Consider the following 6172-nt stretch of genomic DNA (forward strand, 5'->3'; position numbering starts at 1 on the left):
TTTGTTTTTTTGAGACAGCGTTTCTCTGTACAACTGCACTGGCTGTCCTGTAGCTCCATTTATAGATCAGGCTTGCCTCCAACTCAAAGAGGTTCACCTGCCTCTGCCTCCCAAGTGCTGGGATCAAAGGTGTGCACCACCACACCAGCTGACATTTTATCTTTGCCTCCCTCCCATTTTAAGAAATGGCAAGAGATTAAATTCAGTTAAGACTGATTTTTTTAATGTGAAAAATGTAGTAGTGTGGAGTGGTGGGCTGTATCCCACCACCCGGCTAGCTTTACCTGAAATAATTACACGGAAACTGTATTCTTTTGAACACTGCCTGGCCCATTCATTAGTTCCAGCCTCTTATTGGTTAATTCTCACATCTTGCTTTAACCCATTTCTAATAATGTGTGTAACACCACAAGGTGGCTTACCAGGAAAGATCTTAACCTGCGTCTGTCTGGAGTGGGAGAATCATGGTGACTCACTGACTCAGCTTCTTTCTCCAAGCATTTTGTTCTGTCTACTCTGCCTATCTAAGCTGCTGTCCTATCAAAAGAGCCAAGGAATTTTCTTTATTAACCAATAGACATATGACTCTCTTCCATCAGAAAAAAGCCTAAGTTAAGTTTTTAAAGCAAACAAGCCATAACAGTTTGGCACTATTTCAATAATGAAGTGTCCATAATATGGTATTAGTACAAAGATCTAAGCAAATCTCAAAGATGGTAGATTGGTAATTAGAACATCATGCAATGTTGATTTTAGCAAAAAACTTAACAGGTAAAAGAAGCATCTTATTACATTATAAATTCGAGTATGCAATTATAATTTACAAATTATAAAAATCTATGATTTTTTTTATAGCCAGTTGTTTTGAATGGCTACATGAATGCATGGTCAACAAGTCAAATAAACAAACACATCTACCCAAATTTACATCCCAGAATAGCTAAGTAAACTAAAGACCTTATTCAGATGAGTAAGTTCTATTCATTTTCATCATCTGGGTGATCAGGTTGCAAAGGACATGCTTTTCTTTTTGATGTTCCTAAGCCACTGCATCCTGCTTCCTCAGGAACCTGGTTCTCTTTTTCAGGATCTTTAGGAGACAGCCTGAAGAATTCTCCAATGCCTTTTTGCCACTTTGGAGTTGGGTGCACACAAACTGGATTCCCTCCTGCATACTTTTTTCAGCTTTTCTCGAAGAACATGATGAAGAATTCGTGACAAAGGTGGAGGAGCCAAGCACCTTCCTGGGGGCTCGAGAAGCCACCACTTTTCAGTAGGCTCCCGGGACGTAGTTTGCTTTGGTCTGCACCATGTCGACACAGGAAGAGATAGTTTGCACCAACGCCCCAGCTGCAGATGTCCTAACTGAACAAGAACCCCCAATGTTTTTTTGTTTTCTAAGAATAATCCATTTAAAATTCCTCTACCTACTGGATTGTGCAGAAAGTGTGGCAAAGGCAGGCATTGGACTAATGAATGTAGGTAAGCAAGGAATATTTATGGTAATCCTTTGCCATCAAGAAACTCCTTGAAGGGCCTTTCACAGGCCTCTATCCCAAATTTGGTTCAGTTGTTTCCTGCCATCATAGAGGAAACTCCTTCCCAGAGCAATTAAAGAACTTAATGCCTATTGTAAGAAACCATACTCCTATGGATAATAGAACATCTATACAAGAGAAAACAAAAAATTCAGGAGAAACCATAAAGAGACTATTTTTACAAACTTCTATAAGTAAACAAAGACTAAAATTAAAAAATTATGCATAAATGATATTGTCATTGAAGATGTGGTAGACACAGTGTGGATGTAATAATTTTATAAGAATCTTGGCACACAAATCAGCCTTTTCAGGATATAATGTTCAGTTTTTAGGGAACAGAACTTTATCTCCGATAAAGCAGAGTGTGAAATGGGTTGAATATATAGAGCCAGAGGAAGAGAGAGTAATTTTAAAATCATATGTTGTTAACATAGCAATGAATTTGGGGGGATATGATTTGTTACAGCAATGGAATACTCAGATTAGCATTCCACCAATCATAGAAACAAATCATAAATTAACATATGTTTAAAGGAATAACATTATACGGTTTTATAAAGAACAGTCATCAACCATTCAGGTTGTACAAGAAACAGGGCACAACAGCTGTTAATATTTCAAATGCATCAACAACCCTACCTCTAAAGTGGTTGATAGACAAAACTATATGGGTTAAGCAATGGCCGTTAACATTAGAGAAACTCCAGGCTTTAGAGCAGCTGGTACAGTAGCAACTAGATGCTCACCATATTGAAGAATCAACCATCCTTTCAAATGCTCCTATATTTGTTGTTAACAAAAATCTGGAAAATGGATAATGGGAACAGATCTAAGAGCTGTTTATTAGGTGATTCAGCCAATGGGCTCTCTATAGTCTGGCATTCCTTTGCCTTCTCTATTGCCTAAAGAATTACCTTTTATAGTTTTTGATTTAATAAATTGTTTCTTTGCTATAATTTTACAAAAATAGGACAGAAAAATTTACCTTCACAGTGACTACATATAATAATTCTCAGCCTGCTAAAGCATATCAATAGAAGGGTCTCCCACAGGAATGTTAAATAACCCTACCCCGTGTCAATATTTTATAAGACAGCCACTGGAAATCATACATAAACAATGTCCTGAATCTGATGTTTACCATTACAAGGACATCATTTTGCTATCTGATTCAAATATAGATACTTTAGAAAGGATGTTTGAAGAAGCAATGAAAATTTTGTTTTGTTGGGGATTACAAATTGCTCTTGAAAAAAATACCAAGAGGATATGCTATTAATTATTTAGGTATAAAATAGGGTTACAGAAAATTAGACACCAAAAGGTGAAAATTAGGAGAGATTAATTGCAGACTCTTAATGACTTCCAAAGCTTGTTAGATGACATTTTCAATCTACAGCTCACTATTGGGATAAAACCTGATTAACTGATTAATTTAAACAAAACCTTAGATGTTGACAAGGATTTAAATAGTCCCAGAGAATTATCTGCAGAAGCCGAAAGAGAATTGATTTTGATTGAAAAGAAATTGCAGAAGGCACATGTGGATCGTGTGGATCTGAATCCTAACGGCATTCTAGTCATATTATCCAAACACTCCCCTATGAGAATTTTAATGCAGAGGGAGAATATTATCTTAGAATGAAACTTTTTACCACATAAACTGAGTAAAAAATTAAAAACTTATGTGGAAAAGGTCTCTGAGTTAGCTATAAAAGCAAAATTGAGACTTTGTCAACTAGCAGGAATAGATTCAGAAGAAATTACAGTACCTTTTAATAATGATAAAATTAACAAATTGTTGGAAGAAAGTGAACCCTGGCAAAGAGCTTGTAGTAATTTTGGGGAGAGAAAACTAAAAAGCAACTAAAAAGCAAGAAAATTTGACTTATAAAGAAAGGTAATTGGATTGTTCCTTATATTGTACGGGACATAACAATAACTAAACACCTATAGTATATACTGATGCAAATAAATCAGTAAAGGCAGGTTACAAATCAAAAAATTTAACTAAAGTGGAAGAAAGCCCTTATTATTCTATTCAAAAGTCAGAAGTATATGCTAGTCTCATGGTACTAAAGGATTTTAAAGAACCTCTCAACATAGTTACTGATTTATAATATGGAAAAAGAGTTTTGCATATTGAAACCATTGAATTTATATCAGATGATACAGAATTGACTTTATTATTTATTAAGTACAAGATTTATTCAGGAATAGGTATAATAACATATACATAACACACATCCAATCCCATATGGGTCTGTCAGGTCCTCTAGCACAAGGTAATGCAGAAATTGATCAATTTTTGATTAAAAATGTGCTGAATGTTTCCGAATTTCATTTAAAAAGCATCATGTTAAAAGCAAAGATTTAGAAAGGACTTTTCAATTACAAACCAAGGAGATTATAAGAAAATGTCTTACTTGTTCTTTATAAAACCAGACACTGCTACCTGCAGGAAGTAACCCAAAGAGTACTCAAAGGAATGAAATCTATCAAATGGATGTGTTCCATTTTGTAGAATTTGGAAAACTAAAATAGGTATATCACACTGTTGATACCTATTCAGGTTTTCTTTTTTCTTTTCTTTTCTTTCTTTCTTTCTTTCTTTCTTCCTTTTAGTTGTTGAGAAAAATTTCTGCCTTCTCCCCATTTCCCATTTCCCTCCCCCTTCTCCCACACATCACCCCCTCCCCTCACTCCCCTCCCCCTCCCCCACTCCATTCCCCCTCCCTCTCAAGACTGAAGAGCAGTCCAGATTCCCTGCCCTGAGGGAAGTCCAAGGTCCTCCCACTTTTATCCAGGTCCAGGAAGGTGAGCATCCAAACTGGCTAGGCTCCCACAAAGCCAGTTCATGCATTGTCCTTGGCTTCTCATCAGCCTTTATTGTCCGCCATGTTCAGAGAGTCCAGTCTCATCCCATGCTTATTCAGTCCCAGTCCAGCTGGCCTTGGTGAGCTCCCAATAGATCAGTTCCACTGTCACAGTGGGTGGGTGCACCCCTCGTGGTCCTGACTTCCTTGCTCATGTTCTCCCTCCTTCTGCTCCTCATTTGGACTTTAGGAGCTCAGTCTGGTGCTCCACTTTGGGTCTCTGTCTCTATCTCGATCCATCGCCAGATGAAGGTTCTAAGGTGATATGCAAGATATTCATCAGTATGGCTATAGGATAGGGTCATTTCAGGTTCCCTCTCCTCAGTTGTCCAAGGTACTGTCTGGGGACATCTCCCTGGACACCTGCGAGCCCCTCTAGAGTCAAGTCTCTTGCCAACCCTAAGATGGCTCCCTTAATTAGGATATATATTTCTCTGCTCCCGTATCCACCCTTCCTTTATCCCACCATCCCATTCCCCCAAGCTCCCCCCATCCTCCCCTTCTCACGTTTCTCACCCCATTTCCCCTTAGCCCCATGGCACCTCACCCCCAAGTTCCCAGATTTTGCCCATCAATCTTGTCTACTTCCCATATCCAGGCGGATGCCTTATATATTTTTCTGTGGGTTCACCTTCTTATTTAGCTTCTCTAGGATCACAAATTATATACTCAATGTCCTTTATTTATGGCTAGAAACAAATTATGAGTGAGTACATCCCATGTTCATCTTTTTGGGTCTGGGATACCACCTGAATAGGAAATTCGGGATCAACCTACCCCAAAATCCTATTCAGGTTTTCAATGGGCAACTGCTTTGGGTTTTGAAACGATTGACTTTTTTGCTAGAAGTTATGACCATCATGGGTATACCTGCACAATAAAGACAGACAATGTTCCAGCATATGTTTCTAAAAGATGAAAGTTTTTGCTTATTATAATATAAAGCATATTACAGATATACCACACAATAGTACAGTGCAGGAAGTTATAGAAAGATCAAATCAAACTCTAAATAAACAGAAAGTGATGATAAATACCCTCAGAAATAAATTGCATAGTGCTTTATTAAGTTTGAGTTTTCTAAATGCTAATGAAAAAGGTACAGTAGCTGTGGAGAGACACTGGATAGTAGAAAAATAGCTATAGAATTAAATCAGCCGATATACTTTAAAGATGTATTGATCTCAAAATGGAAACCAGGACATGTGCTTCATTGGGAAAGAGGTTTCACTTTTGTTTTCACAGGAGAAGAAAAGCTATGAATACGATCAAAATTGATAAAGATTCTATTTGAACAAAAGACACCTCTTAATTAGAAGAGATGATAGTTCATAAAGCATCATGACTTTTTTAAATCCAAACTAACCTATAATTCTAACAAATGCTTTTCATTTTATCAGATATAATGTGCCAGAAAAGAATCTTCCTAAATTTAGGATTGGGAAAGGTTTTAGTTTTTGTCTTTTCAGGAAAATAAAGGTATCCAGTTAAAGAATCTGAAAACCACTGGACTAATGAGACATCTGAAGAAAAAGGACAAATCATCCAGAAAAAAAGTCTCAAGAAAAAGAGTAAATTGGCCTATTAATATAACACATTTCCTACTGGATAGCAGGAAGCATGACCTCAAAACTAAGGGGCTTGAGAATCAGCAAATTTTGAATGGAAAAAGGAGGAAAAATAAGACGTTTCAAATGTAACCGTACTTTTTAAAATTTATTTGTTAATGAAAGCTTATGCTTCTTTTGAGAACTA

General features: G+C 36.9%; 1 pseudogene; it reads right to left on the minus strand.

The window, feature by feature from the left end:
• Positions 1 to 977: 977 nt before the first annotated feature.
• On the minus strand, positions 978 to 1312 carry LOC121453128 (annotated as a pseudogene).
• Between the last annotated feature and the right edge of the window lie 4860 nt (positions 1313 to 6172).

Source organism: Microtus oregoni, unplaced genomic scaffold, assembly GCF_018167655.1.
Source record: "Microtus oregoni isolate MIOR12 unplaced genomic scaffold, Mior012 000011F_ref0000422, whole genome shotgun sequence".
NCBI classification, from domain to species: domain Eukaryota; kingdom Metazoa; phylum Chordata; class Mammalia; order Rodentia; family Cricetidae; genus Microtus; species Microtus oregoni.